Source organism: Gallinula chloropus, assembly GCF_964237585.1.
Source record: "Gallinula chloropus genome assembly, chromosome: 2".
NCBI classification, from domain to species: Eukaryota; Metazoa; Chordata; class Aves; order Gruiformes; family Rallidae; genus Gallinula; species Gallinula chloropus.
The window spans coordinates 148,470,894-148,490,654 of NC_140086.1; the positions used below are offsets into that span (position 1 = coordinate 148,470,894).

Genomic DNA, 19,761 nt, shown 5'->3' on the forward strand with positions numbered 1-19,761 from the left:
TTCAAACACTTTGCCCTTACTATCACTACTTTTTGGTCTGTGTGCATGTAATTTATCCTAAACCCACAGAATTTAATTTATAAATTATGGCTTTATCTAAGGAAGAATGGCATACTGAGTTAGCTCCATCCATTTTCTAACTGGGTCTAGTTACACTTTTGCAAAAAGCTATCCTGGGTATCCTAGAGCCTGTGATCCAAGTCTTTCCAAGCGCGGACTTTCTGCAGCTATTCATTCCTCTGCTGCTCTATGTTCTTCCCCATGACTCGTATTTCAGAAGTGCCCTTCTCTGCTCTCTGACATGCATATATAGCAGCACTGGGATTTCGCAAGCTCCCCCTGCTAACTCTTTGCCTCAGGAGCAAGAGGATCAGGAACAGCAATAGCTAATTCAGAAAGGAGTGGCTGGTGCTAACAAAGAAAATTCTCTCTGCCAACACAAAGACTCCTCCCCAGTGTGCTGCTGAAGATAAGGTGGGTGAGTTGGGAAAGTATCACTATGAGCTTGCCCTGTTTCTGTCCTCTTTTGCAGGCATCAGCTATAGGACAGTATCAGAGACAAGATGCTGTGCTAGGGAACCTTTCTCTCTGCCTCTGCTCAGCTGGGTTTGGTATTATTACTGCCGGGTTGCTGCACTGAGGATGCCGTCAGCAAACATTGAGCCCCTTTGTAAACACAAGCCTGGTTTGTGGTTAATGCGTGGCACACCGTGAAAGGCTGAAATTTGGGCTCACTAATTAGCAGGGGCCTCAAATCGCAGGGCTCAAATCTGGATCCAAACTCCTCTGGAGTTTCAAGTTATTCAGGTCTATGGTTTTGGCTCTGGCTCATCTGTCCTAAAAACAAAGTGAAGTTGACAAATGTCTCTCTTAGGCAGCTGCCCCGAAGGACTGAATATCATTACAAAAAAGACATTAAAATACAAAAGGCCTTAGTAATTTGTGTAGGGTCTAGTTTCCAGTAATGCTATAAGAAGCCTGCCAGCATTTTGGTGAAAAGGGCCTGCAGCACAAATCTTATTAACCAAAATGAATGAGGAACAAAACAGCCTCGCTTTGCACACCCACTGAAGTCAGTGGCAGAACTCCCACTGGCTGTGGCAGTGCACTGTCAAGTCTTTGCAGTATGGAATATGAGCGCTTTCCATTAATTACCTGGTCAATTAGTTACCAAGAGCTTTTCATTCAAGAAAGCAACCCTGTTTAGCACACCATTTATACACCGTGTTTAACAGTTTAATATGGTCTCAAAGATAAATGAAATTTAACCTGCTATTTTTCCTGACCATGAACCTCTATGAATGCAGTAAAAAAGCATAACAAATTTAAAGCATAGCACAACCCAGGACCTGATCATCTTCGTATAAGACTAACCATGCTGTCTAACCAAAGTGAAAATTATGGAATACTTTCTATTTAGCACCAGGTCTTCATGAGGATGTGGTAAAGCAAGTTTTACTCATCTCTCAAGAGGTAATAGCTACCTTGCATGCAGTGCTCACCAGCTGCTGGATTCACTGAGATACTTAAGAGCCAAAATCTTTCTAGCCTCGGTGGACCCATGTGTAATAAGAGCATCCATGCAGAAGATGAGAGAGATTTATCTGGTGCACTCTAAATTCATTGTCTAGCTTAGTATTAGAAACATGATAGAGCAACATTAATGTTGATTTCATTGCTGATGAATAGCTGCAGGTAAGTACCAATTCGCTCCTGTTAAGGAAGTGCACCATGGACTAAAAAGAAAGGTGAGAGAAATAATTTTTTCCCAGGTTTCTTATAGATGTGCGGATTAAAAAAAAAAAAAAAAGGCATTAATTAATTATTTAAAAGAACATCCTGTACTGGATTCGGAGTTATTTTCATTCTTAAAACGCAATTTATGTTATGTCAATGATTAATTTTTATTTATTTTGCTCTTTTTTAGTTCAGTGATCTTGTAAAAGCTTTTAATTCTCTCCCATCTTCCTCCACTGCCAACATAGCTCAGTTTAACCCAGACTTTTTAGAAAACATTGCTACACATGCCAGTATTCTGTCTAATTTTAACTAAACATTCAATAATGCTAAGCTATTTTAGTACCTTGGGCCCACGTTCTCAAAGGTATTTAGGCACAGAACTCCTGTGAGGATCTTGGCTTTGTTGCTTTCTAAAAATACTAAAATTCCCATACGTGCTAACACGGCAATGGTAAATGAACAACTAATACTGCTGCTGTATTTACATAAACTATTATAAATTGCATTCTTTCAGTGTAGAACATGATTATTAATCATCCCATTCAGTTCTGTGTTATATGCGACTAAATAAGGAGCACAGTGGACCCTTTGTAATTACTTACCCTAACTTCAGTTCTAAAGCCAAACACATTGTGACCTTATACTGATTTTGGGTTTATTAAAGTCTTCTCTATTATACAAAAGAAAAGAGAAGAAAATGTTTATGTAAGATTTTTGACATTTATTAACCCTGCCGAAATCTCTCTCATACAGTAGTCAATAAAATGTGAGGTATGTACATATGGGTATAGTAATTAGCATGTATGTCAGAGTAACAAACGAACTCTTTCTGTCAACACAGAACAGGCCGGGAGAAGGGTAAATCAAGATTATTCTCTACTCATGTGGAATCTAAATAATTAAAAAATAATCTGCTGTCCTTAAATGCTACAAATTATTAAAAGCACTGAAATATTCAGGTCTATCTTCATGATTGTTTTGTGTACTAAATTATTACCACCCAAAGTCCTCAAATTGACGATACAGCTCTACCCTTCCAATGCCTGCTCCCCAAATCTGTTGCATTGCTTAATTTTCTCTTGCTTAATTAACAGTGGCACTAAATTTAGAATTGTCACAGCCTGAAAGGACAATTTATGATCTATGCATTCCTGTATTAGCACTAATGGAAATAGTGCTTGGGGAAATATTAATCTAAATTTGAACATTAGTTTGGGGTCATATTTTTCTCCATCCTGCCCAGTATATTTGCAAGCAGACGATGTGTCTGTACAGATAATAGACCTCAGATAACAGACTTTCAGCCACGGGAACTTTAAAACATTGGTTTATATACAGAAATATTGTGCTTTGACTGGGTCAGTCACGGGTATTTACAGCATTGTCTGCCAAGGGAACGCAGAAAGTTGCACAGTCTTAGAAAGAAAGGCTGAAGCTTTAGTGTTACTTTCTGGAGACATTCAGTGTCATAAAGACAGCTTCATAAATAGTTTTAACAGTTAAAGCAGAGAAACCTGTACCCTCTTTGCCATGGGGCTAGTTGAGATGGGAAGCAAGAGAGTGCAATCCCTCTGCTTCTCACTGCCAGCATCCAGCTGCAGGAGGTGATAGGCGATGCTTCTGCCTTCCTACCACACTGCCTGCCTGAACACGGCTTTTGTGTAGTCTGGCCCATAAAACCCATTCCTTGAGAATCTGGCCCTGCATCTTGAACTATCTTGAGAGAATCAAGCCTTCAGAGGTTCAGCATCTAATAAATTCTGCCCTTAGGCAAGGAAGTGAATGGCCATTTCATCTTTTCTGCAGCTGCCCAGTGAATGTATGCAGAGCAGCACAAGGAGGGAGAGACAAGCACGGGAGGTAAACGATGATACAGAGTGAAGAGGGTTCATGCTCTTAAAATAGTGGACCTAATGAGAAGATGGAAGACGGCTGTAGGCTAAAGAAGAAAGGGTTATGCAAATAGTAGGGTAGATTTTGATGGGTGAAAGTCCTGGAAAAAAAGTCACACAAGTGCATTTAAAAAAAGGAAGAGAGTCGTTGGGGGGAAGAATGTGATGAAGAGGTAAAACACTGAAAGCAGATTTAGAAATAGTGATATTACTGAGGAACCAGTAGGAGAAGCAGAGAGCAGAAGATTAAGTGAGGTGGACTGAGAAACACTGAACACAATGCAGAAAGAAGCTGCTACAGAGAGGTACAAAGAGCTTCCAGACAGGGAAATCCAGTGGATCTATTTAGGATCATACCTTGGGGGCACTTCCTGTCAGGCACAGAATGTATAAATCTCCATTTTCTTCCATTTTTTTTTGTTTATTTGGGATTTTGCTTTGTTTTGTTTTGTTGTTTTGGTTTGGGGTTTTTTGTTTCTGTAATTTCCTCTGACACAAAATTAGGTTAATGAGACTTTACTCTGAGGATTTCAGCACCTTTCCATGAAAGACATCCCAACTACTGGAAGAAAAAGCTTTTAGAAAATGTAGAAAGTCTTCTGGTCTCCTTGTAGTGGCTCAAATGTTCTCCTAGGAAGTGTTTTTCATTTTAGGATTAAAGCTATGTTTTGAGTCTTGTCAAAAAATAGGAGATGTTAAGGTGTTAATCTGTTTAGTTACCAATGAACAACAGTTCTTACAGACTATATACAACTCCGTGTGGTTGGGAAGTCCACTCAAAAAAATTTAGGGAAGAGGTGTCTCAGATATTCTCAGGATAAATTAGACTTATTCTTCCAGAGAGTGATGTTTTGACATCTATGTGGAGATCATTAGCACATCTCACACAGAGGTTACTCAGACAGCAACAGCCAAGTAGATAAAAATAGGCTTCCTTAATACAAGTTCAGAGAAGTAATAAAAGTCCATCTCCCATTACAGTAAGAAAACCCACAAATAGTCTCTTATCACTGGACCGTTCCTTCTTTATGCATTTTTGTTCATTACTTATTATGCATGGAGAACATGTTCATGCTAAAAAACCCCATTATCATCTGCTTCAATGGCCTGTGGTCAAATGTATTTAAAACAACAACAGTAATAAAATATAATATTCCCTCTTTTTTGCCCTGAAAGGTAAGCTAAGGCAGTGTTCCCAAACTATTGCAGATAATTTCGCCTTATGGAAAAGCAACGCTCACTGTGTACTGTTGACTAAACCTTTTAAAACCTTTCCTTTGGTGGATGCCACTGTTTCTCATCTCGTTGAACCTGAGATAACACTACTTCATATTCCTTTAGTTTTCTCAGTTTGACAAAAGTTTTTTGATATTTCTTATGAATTTCTGATTCTGCATCTCAATCATCTAGTAGCTGAATAGCCAAAAGTTTGAAAGATTCCAACTATTACTCACCATGACGAATTTTTCTTAAAAAGAGCTTTATGCTACATATGAGTGACTCCTTATCTGCAGTTTGCAGGGAAAAAAAAAGCGCAGGGAAATAAACATAGTGATCTGCTAAATTATGGATAAAGAATGCACTATTTTATGGCTATTTATAAAAATAATGAGCAAAGCATCAAAGATACTTTGTTTTTGAATTCTAATGAAGGAGACAGATTATTTCCTCTAGTTTTCCCCTATCACAATACGCACAGAAAGAGGGAAAATTTCCGAGGACAAAGACAGCAACCCCCTAAGTGCATGTTTTTTCAAGAACTTCTCCAAAACTTGACCCAGGAATTGCTAGAAATATTTGGATTTGTGTATGGAAACATGGGATAGTAGGAATATAAATCATGCACAGAGTTGGAAAGCCTCTTATGAAAATGTTTTTATCATATGAAGGCAAATAGTGAACTGCATATAAAGTATGAGCTAAACAAAGACACTGGGCCAAATTTTTGGCTGCTCTTCTCTGTTCAGCAAAAAGCATAGGTAAAGCCAGGTTAAATTACTATTTGAGGATCTGTGGTTATATTTTGCACTGATTTTTTTTTCTTTTGTTTTTCCTCCGAAAATGGTTTTCTGCTTGGAAAGGGGTGTCCACATGTCCATTGCAGTTTATTTTACAATTTCCGTTATAGTAGTTACTATACCACCTCTAAGTTTATGGAGTTTGCAGGTGCTTGAAGACTAAAGGGCAGGTAGTAGAAGTCGATACAGTCAGTACTGGGAAGCACAGTGATCCTCACCCAACTGGCCGTCTCATTTTGTACCGGCAGTCCTACCACAGGTTTTCACACTACCTGCAGTTACTGACTGTAGATGTGTTGGCTCAAGCTGGATGCAGGCAGGACTGAAATAATGCTGGCTGATATTTATTCAGATAAAACAGGGTACGTGCGACACTTCAATAAACGACTGAGTTTCTCTTGTGCATCAGAGCCAGACACTTTGGAAGAAAGGGAAGCAAATTCCACTGTTCTATCTCTTCTTGCTACAGGTAGAAATCAGTGTCTCCTTCCAGCTTTAAAGTCTGGCCTTGACTATCCACATAAGTGTCATGTTATCAGTGAAATTTCCTATATCTGGGGCAGCACATGAAAACATTTCAGACACTTTTGTTTATTCAGTTTATTGCTGCCATAGGCTACAAAGAGCACATTGCAGCAACTTCAGCACTGCTCAGTGTTTCCTTCCCTTGGCCCTGATCCCTGAAGCTGCTGACAACTCTGGTCGCTGCTATCTCAGAGGCTGTCTGCCTGTCCATAGTCCATGACATCCATGGGGATCCTGTAGCTTTGCAGATGTTATCGAAGGAATGTCTGGCACGTGATCATACAGGGTTTTCCTGATGAGTATGATGTCTGGTTTGGATAGTCACAATTGATCTTGAGCATTGCTTTCTTTCGTTGACTGGACAGCCTACAAACTAGCCTTGGACAATCAAGCACTACAGCTATTTGCACATCTGACCTTAAGTCTGACCTCTGTGAACACTCAGCAGAGCTTGGTCCCTAAAGCAATTACAGAAAATGAAAGGATACAGCACACCTGAAGGGAGCCCATTAATAAAACTGCAACTTTTTGTCGTGGTTGTTGTTTCGTTCTGGCAGCGTTACCTCCAGTCTCGATGCTTTTGACATAAAAGCGATCCAAGAAGTGAGTTTTTTTCCCTTACAGTGCAGGAAACCAGGTGGTTTCCCCAAGGCTCAGCATCAGTTGTGAAAGGGGCTGGCAGTGAATCCCAACCCGATGGGGATAAGGGGCAGATGATTTCAGCCAATGCAACTGTGGCACGCTGATGTGATTGCCAGAGAACAGAGAGCTTCGGTAAATCCATGGCTCGTATGGCAAAATACACTGCTAAAAAATTACAGCAATATTTAGAGTAGGAAGTTTATTTTTCCCAGAACTGCTTTTGTTTTCTTATTCCATTATTCTTATAATTTTTCTTCTGTTTCCTTTCAACATGGTTGTTTTTCAAATCCTAAACAAAAGAGTAAGACAAATTATTCTGCAGCAGTATATGAGTTGGCATAGAGTAACAGAAGGAGCCATTATGATCTGTCAGACAACTACTTATTTAGGGACTTTTGAAACCACTGATAATTGACTTAGTAGAATAAAACAGCTTCTCTGGAACTGATGGAGTCTATTGTTTAAGTACTTACCACATTTGCTGCAAGTCATTAAAAAAATGTTATTGACCTCGGTTACACTATTACAGACACAAAGGAATGGTGAAAGTGTGAGGTGCGATGGTGTTACTGAGTACAGCTTTAGTAAACTGACTCCACAAGTGCAGATTTGAAGACTAAGGTGGGGTGGGGTAGAGGGAGTTGGTCACAAATCTATACCCCGGTGGCAAACACCGTCAGTAACAAAGGCAGCTGGAGACTGGAAGAAACAGATTATAATATGCAAGGCACTCGGCTGTGTCAGCCTGACAGCCTCTCTGTCTGCTCTGCAGGACTCCTGTGAAGGTTGCCATGGGCTCAGATCCATGTGTCCCTGATGCATATTCAATACCAGACCCCATCTCACTCTTCAGAACAGGGTAAGTTGTGCAGACATACAAGACTGACACACGCACATAAGCAGCCACATCAGCTGGAGCAGGGAACTGGATGCCTAATGATATCCAGGGATGAGGGGACAGAGTCAGGTTTGCTGATGGTACAAAGATGGGAGGAGTGTGCATCACACAGAAGGTTGTGCTGCCATTCAGTGAGACCTTGATATCCTAGAGAATTGAGAGAAAATGAACCAAATGAAGTTCAACAAGGGCAAATGGAGGGTCCTGCATATAGGGAGGAATAACCCCAGGCACCAGCTTGGGTTGGGGGGAAGCAGTGCTTCAGAGAAGGACCTGGGAGTCGTGGTGGACAACAAGCTGTTCATGGACCAGCAGTTTGCACTGTGGCACAGAAGATCAATATTGTCCTGGGGTGCATGAAGAAAACCATGGCCAGCAGGTCAAGGGAGGTTCTTCTCCCTCTCTACTCAGCCCTGGGGAGGCCACATCTGGAGTGCTATCTCCAGTTCTGGGCTCCCTGGTTCAAGAACAACAGGGAACTACTGGAGAGAGTCCAGTGGAGGGCTACAAAGGGGATATGGGGACTGGAGCGTCCCTTGTATAAGGAAAGGTTGAGAGAGCTGAGGCTGTTTAGCCTGGAGATGAGAGGACTGAGAGGGCATCTGACAAATGCTTATAAATATCTAAAGGGTGGATGTCTAGATGAAGGGCCAGACTCTTCACAGTGGTTCCCCGTGACAGGACAAGGGGCAACGGGCACAAACTGAAACACAGGAAGTTCTGTCTGAACATGAGAAAAAATGTGAGGGTGGCAGAGTACTGTAGCAGGCTGCCCAGAGAGCCTGTGGAGTCTCCTTCCTGGAGATATTCAAAATCTGCCTGGACACAGTTTTGTGCAATGTGTTCTATGTGATCTAGAAGGTACATTGGACTAGATGAGGTCCCTTTCAACTCCTACCACTCTGTGATTCTGTAAGGAATGTTAAATAAAACTGACTGGCTCCAGCATTTCCAGATCATGGTACCTCAGTTGCAACATAAATATAAAAAAAAAATAAAATAATTATTCCTGCCAACAAATTCACTAAGCTTGTTGCTTTCTAAAAGTGAAATCCACCAACAAAATAATGAACTTTGTGGCATTCTAGGAGTGATATAGCTCTCCTCTGTATGACAATGTCCATTTTATGGGTTAAGCCTTGGTTATTTCATATAATGAAAGCAATTTTTATGGAAGAGGCCATTTATCAGTTAAAGACAATAAAGGCCATGACTAAATTCATAGGCTGACACAGATAAAACAGTCCTATTATTATGAGCATCTTGACAACACTGTACAGATATATTGGGCTGACACTCTACAGATATATCTACCTACATGGAAGTAAATATATATCTGTATCTTAAAAATGGATATAAAGCAAACCGAAGGGTTATGAAGAACATGAAACCTGAACACATGGTGCATTTTTGATTGCCTTATCCCATAAGGAAATATGTGGAAAGGGCTAATAAAAAACTGTCCCACAGTGAAAGCAGATGACCTGTATTTTTGGGGAACAGCCTGAGTGATTCACCTCAAATCTTGCAGAAACAGATTTACCTGACAGTAATACCTATAATGGTGCTATAGCTAGCACCATTCACTGATCATCAAGCATAACCAAGCTTCTTCAAAGCAACTCCAGGATTCCCTTAGGACATCAATATATACACCTCTGTTAAGGGATCACTGAATGTGTGAAGCAGTGGGTTATGGGAGCACTGTACTACATTATCCATCTTATTACATTTCTATCTCATCAACCACAACCTTTGGACCTGTTGTTTGCAGACTAAGGTCCAGTCCAAACCCGTTTTGTGGGCATCTTTCTGGAAAGCGGTCTTTTGCAGCAGGGCTGAAAACGTTGTGTTCAGAAAAGCCATTCACACACAGCTCTTAGGGCATGGTCCTGTCAGCTCTCACTACAGGCTGTTATAACGAGCTTTGCTTTTCTGAGATGTTGTTTTCTCATCTCACTACTGTGGCTATTCAGGAATGTCAATAAGTTCTCATACTGAAATTGCAACATCTTTGGAAGAGCTGTTTCAAATAAAAGACTAAGAAGTTAAGAGGAGGAAAAAGGAAAGGAATAATAATGATAATAAAATTAGAAAGGCAACTTATTTCTGTATTTCATGCCTTCACTTTTTTGGTTTGTTTCTTTCTTTCTTTGTTGCATTTTCTTGGGAGGAAGTGTATCTTGAAGAACTTAGTATAGAATTGGTGGATAGTATTGAAAATCCATCAATCTTTAGTAACATATCAGGCACATTTTAGTTCATTTTAAGACATAAATTTTTTGGTCTGGAATGCAATAGTGGATGTTCCTTATGGAATTATCTTCAGATTAGCCTCAGAATTAATTTGTAAATAAGATATTCAGTGGAAGAACATTGAGTATAGTTGGTAGGTAACATAACTTCCTCTCTGTCTTGTCTTATTTATTTTATCATTAAATACAATCTTCACCAACTATTTTCAGTTAAGTCTTAATAACGAGTACTGGGTTTTACGGCCTATTTACAGGACAAGTGTATGTAAATGTATTTAAATCTTTATGCAAATTATTCTCAACCCTTAGGCTGGCAGAGTTGCAAATGTTGTATTTTGCAGTACAAAAGGCTAAGCAACTCTGGCCCGGAGTGAATTTTTATAGACATGCATTGAGGGGATACTAGTATTATCTTAAGTGGTGGCACTCTAATGTTGCTCATTACTTTCTTAGTATTAATTAGGGAGGGGTAAATTAGTTTGGAAAAATCACAATCGTAAGATGAAATAGAAATTTTAACCTTCAGCTCCTATAACTGCCCTGGTAAGAATAATGTTCCTACTCTACCTCCCAGAATCAACTTACCCTCTGCCGCAGACATGTCTCTTGATATTCGAACCCGCTGTTGAAGGGCCTTAGTCAAAATGGGAATCAGCTCCTGTCTGGCTGCTGATGTCCAATGTCATATGCACTAAGTGATTTAGGGCAAAAAAATATACAGGTTCAGTGATATTATTCAGACTTTGCAACATCTGTTACTGTCACACAGACATTTTGGTCGGACAAAAATAAGAAGCTCAGTGGGGTTTGTAGTGTAGTTAAGGGCAACATAAAAGCCTCAAAAGAGGGTAGGAAGGGACTGGAAGAACCTACATGAGCCTGCCAAAATATTAAATATTATTGAATTTAGAATTCCACAAATAGACACAGCTGGTTGCAAGGTCAAAGACAAAGTAAAAAATATGACAAAAGGACATAGATTAGTGCTCAAAGGCAGAACAGAGAATCTTTGTGGGATGAGAACACCCTCCCTTGAGAGAGAGACATGAGAGATGAGGTAATAGATGAACCCGAAAAACACTGGAATACTCTCAGGTAATCTCACGGTTTCTGCAAAACAAGATTGTTCAACCTTTTGAAGTTTTCACCCTTAAAAATGATATAAATAATAACCATAATAATCTGAAATGGAAAAAATTCTTTCTCAGTAGGTACTAATTAAAAAGCAACATATTATTTGCTGCCTGCTAAATATTGCCAGAGATATAGGGAAACTATTAATCAGAGAATCCATTATATCTGTTAGTTATATTAATTCTACAGTTTTGTCACATATGAACTATATGGCTATAAATTATAAAGAAAGCTATAAAATACTGATTATTTAAGTAGGCTTAGGTGAATGTGAAAATTAGGAATGAGTAAGGTCCCACTCTCTGAAAGCCCCATCCTCTTAAAGCTTAAGTGATGCTAGACATGGCTTGTCCCCTAAGAGTTTTGTTAGGGAGATTTTAAGGCCACCTGCAGCTAATTTATTTTCATAAATGTATTAAAGCCTTTCTTAAAGGTATTCCATTCATACCTGAAAAAGTAAGGAAGAAACCTGTTGCTGGTGTGTTCTCTGGTAAAAAAAAAAAAAAAGTATCTCTTTTCTCTTGGAGAAATTGTATGTGTTCAAATTCCACATGTGAGGAAGAGTTCTACCCCACCTCCTCAATTTCTAAATAACATAGAAGTTTTAAAAAAGACAACTACAGGGAATTTTTTAAAAGGAAAACAACTTAAAAATAATGGAGAATGCTGGAGTAGAGGAAAAAGGAAATGCAAGTGTATGGGTAAATTCTGGAACATGTCTCAAAACCTGAAACTGGAAATGAGGTCAGGGAAAGAAGACCAGAAGGACTGGATTCCTTGAGAAGTTAAAACCAAAATAATGAAAAATGCCCAAAAGTTTTGGAGAATCTCATCTTTACTCATACTGAAGCTACTTCTTATTCAAACCAATCAGAATAAGAAAACTAGTCTAGTTGCAAGATATGGTTAAGAAATAATAGGAATCTGTGTAATATATAATGATTGCAAAAAGGCCAACTGAAGCATTCCTGTATCGATTTCATTCATTAAAGGGAATATGACTAAGGAAATGTTTCAGACTGATGCATCAATGAGAGTTCTAACATAAGTTAATACACTTAAGAATAAAAAATCACTAGAACATAGTGGCATTATCTCCAGAATTCTAAGAAATGGTAAATAGAAAATTGTTGAACTGCTAATTGACACTTGTGATTATTGTTTACATCTGTCTTATTGTCAGAGGAAAGCAGATGGGAAACATGGCATCAGACTTTGAAGGAAAGCTCTTCTCGTGATCCTGGGAAATATGAATCAGTAAATCTGATTTCCACAAAACAGTCGAAATGAATAAACTTGATAATGAATACATTCAGTAATGCAGTGAGGAATATGACATATTTGGGAATAGGCTTTTGATGAAAGCCATGAGTTTATTACAGTGGAGAAAAGAATAAATGCAGATGTGGATATGACTGATCCAAAGGACAGAATGTGTACAGATTTTCAAAGAGCATTTGACATCTCTTTTAAAGAAACTAAGCACTCGTGGGATAACAGAGGAATTTTTCTTATGGATTAATGGGTGATCAAAGAAGGTTAGAAACAAATGACATGTTTATACAATGGAGAAATGGAGAAGGGTTAAGTATCCAAAATTTGCAAAATCTTCTTAAGATCAGTTCTGGGACATATGTAAGTTCAGCATAATCGGGATGTGGAAATGAGGACAAATGTGTTGTCAGTCACTGTTAGGTCTCTACATCATATAGACATTTTTGACATAGTCTGTTCTGAAGTTGACTCTGAAGAGCCACAAAAGGTTCTTACAGTCACAAACAACTAGAGAATAATGTAGCATCTCAACATAAAATTCAATGCCAGTGAAAGCAGGGAAGTGTGCACAAAAGGTAAGCAGTAGGTACACAGTAATGGATTACACACATATTTTTATGTGATATAATCATTGTGGGTAGTTCTCTGAATACATCAACTTATTACTCAAGGATCATGAAATGTAAATAGAAAATTGAGCAAAACAAGACTTGTGGAAAAAAGTTTTTCTCTTTAAATTGGCCAATTTACATAAATTGCTACAAAGGAGTAAAGCTATCAAGAATATTCCAGGTCACCTATTTGAAAGCTGGAAACACATCCTGCTTATTTAAAGAAATAAGGTATTGCAGAGCAGAAGCTGATCATTAATTAATAATACCACATAATGATGGAAACATGCCCATTGGACAGTGGGGTATGCCCTTGCTTTATAATGTGCACTAAGGTTCTTTATCTGCTTTCCAAAATGTTTTAACAAATTCTGGTTGAAGCTGGTCAGCACATTAGAGTGTCTCCACTCTGTCTCTCCCATGTCTGGAATGGGATGCATGGAAACACTCCTTGCTGTCTTACACGGTAAGCACAGCACACAGCAGAGCACTGGCTCTTGGGTAGTTAAGACTTTCCCCCCTCATATAATATTCCTCCTGTTGATGCTCCACCTAGAAATGTATGTTCTACAGTTAATGGGCAACACAATTATAATGTTAAATCCCTTTGTTTTCTGTAAGAAGCAAACTTCCATATCATCAAGGTCCTGAGGGCACTCATGGGTCCTACTGTCTTCTCTCTTGGCTATACCTCAGTTCAGACCAAAGGCATCCTCCCTCCCACAGCCATGGGATGCCATCTCAAGCCCTGCCACAGCTGTGCCCTGCCTGGCCGTCCACCCTGGGGCCACCCCACATCCCCATCCCCAGGGAGACTGTCCTGCTCCCTGGCTAGGCTGGTGGGATGGGCCTCAGTTGCCAGCACATTCTCTGCCTGCCCCAGGGAGACCCTGCAGCCCCTGACTGCTCTCCCAGAAGGCCACAGCTCCTTAACACCTACATTTATTTTCTCAACCACTAATACAAAACAAAGTCAGAAAAAATGTCGTTAATTAAACATTAGTAATTACCCTGAGAAAAAAAATCAAATTCTCCAGCCTAAGTCCCACAGCAGTGGTGAGCTGTGAACATCTGAACCTGAACCTTATTTAGATGAAGGCAAATAAGCAGCACAAAAGGGGTATAAAAGTAGGGGTTTGTGCACAGGAGGGACAGTTGCCCCCACTCAGTTTTCTTATTCTGCTGTGTAGCAGCATTGTGCCTTGTTGAGCAGTAGCTTTGTCTTCACCCCAAAAGTGGCTATTATTGGTTGAAAAAGACACTGATTTCTTTGCAGGAGTGCATATTTTTGTGGACCTTTCTGAACTTTTGAACTTCATACATAACAACTCATAAACATTTAATCTTGTTAGCAAATACAAAACTAATCATTCCACCCAAAATCATAATTAAAATGAGGAAAAGTAACTGACACTACCACTCCAGTTTTATATTTGCATAATTCAATTAAAATTAAAAAGAGTTTCCCTAATACATATAAGTACTGATATTCTATGTCTTTATGGGAAATAGAGATACTCTTAAACTTTTCTACCTATTTCACCTTAAGAAAACCAAACGATCAAAAAACACTGACCAATCAAATAACTGTCACTGAAATGTTATCTTCTGTAAGAAATGTCATGTTTTGTAAATGGAGAGTTCATCTAAGAGAAAATATATTGAATTCAGAGCGGGAATCCCACCACAGATTGCAGAAGAGTAAGATATAAATACTGAGGGATGTAATTTACCTGGATGGCACCCTGAAATTCAGAGGTATGCATTCTAAGTCTGGATTTGGTTTCTAAATATTATTTCTTTAAAATGAAGGACAAATTGGCAACATGTCTTATAATGTATTGTGGCCTGTTTAATAAATAAACACAGAAATCACTGATTGAAGATATTTAGTTAATTAGTGAAAAAGAGCTTTGATGAATGCCAGGAAATAATTTCACAGCCGAGGCATAGTTCTATCTGTGTTTCGAATAATTCATAGAAAATACTCCTCCAAAGTGCCAAATATTTTATTCCTGGGTAAAGCCGACTGCCTTATTGTCTACTTTGTAAGTCAGTTATAGATTACGTCTACTTTTTAATTCCCACAAGGAAATGACATATTTTCATCCCCTTAAAGATTAATATTCACTTTGACCCTGTACTTCATGACAATAAATTTAAAATGTTACCTTTTTGATAGCACTGCAGCTCTAAATTTGCTGATTAATATCCATGGGGATATGCAATTCAGGCTGTAAGCTAGTTAAAATAAAAAAGTGCTTCTTGCGCTTTGGTTGCAGCTGAAAGAATAGCAGGTGGTCACTGTTTACCCTGCTAAAGTGAGCCATTCGGTTAGAGAAAGCTCATTTTGGACCAAAGCTGAACGCCATGCCTGAATGATTCTACTCCTAATAAAGCAGCCGAGAGTCTCATTCATATTGTTTCATTTGAATGAGAATTAGCTACTGGAGATGGCGTGTCCAGGAACTGCTGCTTTAGAATGGTTCTCCAGGCGTGCTTATTGATGACTCAGTCTAAGAATTTGGGAATAATCTCTTAATGGGTCCACACTTTCCACATTTGACTTTGCCAGTGAGAGTGAAAGTCAACCAAAGGCAGCACAGAGCGGAGCAGGGATGCAGGGAGGCAGCATCCTCTCTCTGTGACAGCCACCCTTACCACCCAGTGAGCAACATGGAGGCGGTCAGCCTATATATTTTCATTATGAAAAGGAAATGTATCTGCTCAGTGTGATTCCAGTGAAACTAGACAGGAATCCACGCTCAGAGAGCACAATGTCAATGCAATCACAATGCATACTACTGTGATCACTGCCAGATCGTGGACAAAAGGTTGAAACAAGCTGAGATATAAATGCTCTTGTTTTTGCAAGTAACAGACTCCCCTACACTCACTTGAAAAAAAACCTCCTAGAAAAGCTGGTGGATTTTGCCTGGTAGACCTTTGCAGAGCAGGAAAAAGTCACTGTACATCTCTGAGGCCTAGTTGTGTAACAGCAGTGTATGAGATGTCTCATAGAATCATAGAATATCCTGAGTTGGAAGGGATCTGTAAGGATCATCAAGTCCAACAACCGGCTCCACACAGGGCCAGCCAAGTCAGATCATGGGACTGAGTGCATCATGCAGACACTTCTTGAACTCAGGCAAGCTTCATGCTGTGACTACTTCCCTGGGGAGCCTGTTCCGGTGCCCGATCACCCTCTCAGTAAAGAATCTAGAAGGTCTCCTCTCATGTGTGCTTTGTCAAAGACAAAGTAAAAAATATGACAAAAGGACATAGATTAGTGCTCAAAGGCAGAACAGAGAATCTTTGTGGGATGAGAACACCCTCTCTTGAGAGAGATACAAAAGAGACGAGGTAGTAGATGAACCCGAAAAACACTGGGATACTCTCAGGTAATCTTAACTTTTCTGTAGAACAAGACCGTTCAACCTTTTGAAGTTTTCACCCCTAAAAACAATACAAATAATAACCATAATAATCTGAAATGTCAGAGCTCCTCAGAAAAGACACTTCCCAAGCTCTAAACACAAAGGGTACACTTCTCTAACCAGTCCACAGCAAAATGAAAACTATTGGTATCTAATTTCAGCTTCTCACAAGGTGCTGAAAAATCAACACGTGTCATGAAATAACCTTTTAAATTTGGACTATTCATTTTTTATCTTCTGTATTTTTTTCTTGTAGAGTGTGCCATTTATAATATGAAACTAAGGGTGGAAAGAACCTCCTGTGAAGTTTAGATTGCAATAGTTGGCCAACTAGTAAAAGTCTAACAAGTTATTTATTGTGGAGAAATGTAAAAATGGTAAGAACCCCTGTTTGGGTTCATTCTAGGTACCTATGATATACAGGTCATGAGAAATATACTATGTAGTTTCTATCCATGCAAAGATAAATGAGTAGAAGGAATTTTAGAAATTCAACTCTCCTAGCAGGTTTGACATGATTTAAAATCTTTAATCCAAAGTGGAACAAATTTTTTAAATTAACCCATATATCTAAGACCACAAGTGGAAACACTAAAGTACTTTGAAAGAGGCTTGTATTTTGAGAACATTGCAGATTGTGTGAAAGCAATTAATATTTGAAATACTGTGAGAATTTGTGAAATTCGCAGCTTTACAGTCAGACAGATGATTAAAAGAAAAAGAATTGACCCTTTAATGTATGGAATATTTACCAAAAAAATCTCTGAAACATTTGGAATTTTATTTTAAACAGGCTTTGGTAATTTCTCTCCTTGTTTTTTTTTCCATACATTTTTTCAATACTCAATGAATCTTCTAGTATTAGGATAATTCACTGACATTTAAGAAACAGGTTACAATCTTAGTTAGCATGCTTATTCTTTCAAGAAGTGTGATCTAATCAATAAAAGGCAAATATGGATCCTCATTTGTGTTTTATGTTTCAGTCTGGATGATCTGACATTGTCCTGTAGGTCTTGGAATGTCTCATCAAATAAGATTCACTTTTTTAAGTTTGGGTTTTGGGGGTTCTTTTAACTTCAATTTATCAGCAGTAAAAGCACTGAACTCCTTGGTAAAGCAGTTTCTGATTAAATGATGAAAAATGTTTTGTGAGAACTAGGTGTTATTACTAAACCCAGATCCAAATAATGACTGGTACAAAGAAACTGTCTTATTACGCTGTCAAAGTTGAAAACCTTCCATTGACTTCCAGTGAAATTCTTTATTAATGTTAAAAGTTTGCCTGATAACTCAGACACTTTCTTGGGTTCATGTGTTTGAGAACTATTGGAGCGACACACTCCATTTCTCCCTCTCTGATCTGCTGACTCATTCATTTCCTCTTACCAGTGAAGATAAGAGGAAGACTGCTGGATTAGAGCTTTTACTGTTCTCGTCCTATGCATCTGGCACTTCTTCCTTTAGAGATTAGCCTATTTCCAGCTGGGGAGCTTTTAAAATAGCAAATTAAAATTTCTTTTTGCTTGATAAAGTATTTGATTACTGAAACATCAGGATGAGGTATAACCTCTAAAGTTTTTGTAAAAGGTGGGTTTTTTTCCTCCCCTTTAATATTTCTTTTTTATTCACCCTTGAAAGAAGTGAAAATAATTTTTTTCCAGAATATATACACTGCCAAATTCCTTGATCTTCTTTGCTGCTCCCGTTCTGAAGACTTTTGCTTTCACATTTAGAAGTTGAGACACTTTCCCCTCTCACAGGTCCTTATGATAACTTAAACATACTTTAGCAATAGAACTTACAGCAGTGTATGTATTAGCAGAGTTTTTAACCTTCTTTGAAAATTAACAACTAACAAAAAAAATCTTGACTGTTAAAAAAATGCCATCAACTGTGAACACTATTGAAGGGCACTTTAAAATGTTGGGAAGAACTGGGCATCTTCTGCAGTATTTTTCAGAGGGATGACTCACAGCAGAAGTCGTTGGGTGGCCAAATCTGCTGTCATCTTAGTGACATGTAGGAAGAAAAAAGCAGGATGCCAAGCATACAGGAGGTAAGGCACTGCTTGACAGGTGGCTGGGGACTCATTGAGTCTCTGCAGAGCAGGAGCTACAGGAGAAGCAGGGTATGAGTTGGGAAGCTTTCTGTTTCATTGCTTTGCTACAGTGTAGGGCTTTCCATCAGCCAATGCTGTGAATTAGCTGTTGTTTAGAATCTGAAGTCTTTGAGTTGTTTGACCTGAGAGGAGGTTTGGATATTGACATATTTTTCCCTTTGGACTGGCAATCAGAATTTTGATCATGCCTTTACTGTCTGCAATGAACTCCTGTTTTGATGGCTTGTTCTAAAAGACAGATGAAACTCATGCTTGGACCCTGGGGACGATAATTTATGGATTTAGACCTGGACTTGGCTCCATGGGATCCCTCTCCATGACTTTGTCCTTGTAGGTCACATTGATTAGGATCACCCAGAGCAGTTCCAGAAGCCCAACAAGTAGGCAGATCCCTCACTGGAGAGATGTCAAACAAAACCTACCTGAATGCAGAAAAAATGTAGTAAAAAATTTAATACCACCACAACATTGGAAGCAAAGAAGAGATTTCTTGCCCATAGGATTTACCAAATCCCCCAGTTGCTTTAGGTTACAGACATCTATGATGAAAATCCTGCTTGTTTCTACTCCATGACTGACATGAGATACTTGTGAGAAAATTCAGACTGCTTTCAGATGGAAATCGTCTCTGTGGAGCTTCCTATGCTACAGTATTTCTACTTCATTTTTCTCCTTGTCATGCTCTGTGTAGTGGTGAAGAGATTGGTGACATTTGGGCCATGACTTGGAGGCTGAAAACATGGGTTTCACAGCTATTATATCCTAGCAGGAGGCATCAGGTCCTTTGTAAATGGCATAGTAACTTCAAGAGCCAAGGCCAGCAGCTTTGCTTAAAACAGCAGTGATATGACTTGTGTTAATGAGATATGGGTGGGTGAGTTGGCAAGCTTGGGTTTTTGTTAGCTCTTTCATTTTTTATGAAGATTATTGACAAGGTCGCAATGAAACAAAAATTACACCTTTTATCTGTGTGTACACTCATGTATATAATATACATAGATAGAAGAAATTAAATAAAACTTTCTGTCAGGGCTCAGTGTGAAGACTGACTTTGTTTAGCTGGCAGATGACTTTTCCTCTACTGATGGATGAAGTCAGAGCAGGTATGTGTAGTCGTTTGGCTGTTCACACGATACTGTTAAAACACTTGTAAGCCTAAGTGTTGTGCACTGGTCTGCTCTTACTCTTTACCCAGAGAAAGACCTAGTAAGT

The 19,761-nt window shown here is 38.9% G+C and overlaps 1 long non-coding RNA gene across 1 annotated transcript in view; it reads left to right on the forward strand.

Annotated features, from left to right (window-relative positions):
- The first annotated feature begins 412 nt into the window (after window positions 1–412).
- Window positions 413–19,761, forward strand: part of LOC311205833 — a 92,148-nt gene continuing 72,799 nt past the window's right edge. The window contains exons 1-2 of the long non-coding RNA XR_014618178.1: window positions 413–474; window positions 7,590–7,676. This is a non-coding gene — a long non-coding RNA (uncharacterized lncRNA). The remainder of the gene's footprint in view (window positions 475–7,589; window positions 7,677–19,761) is intronic.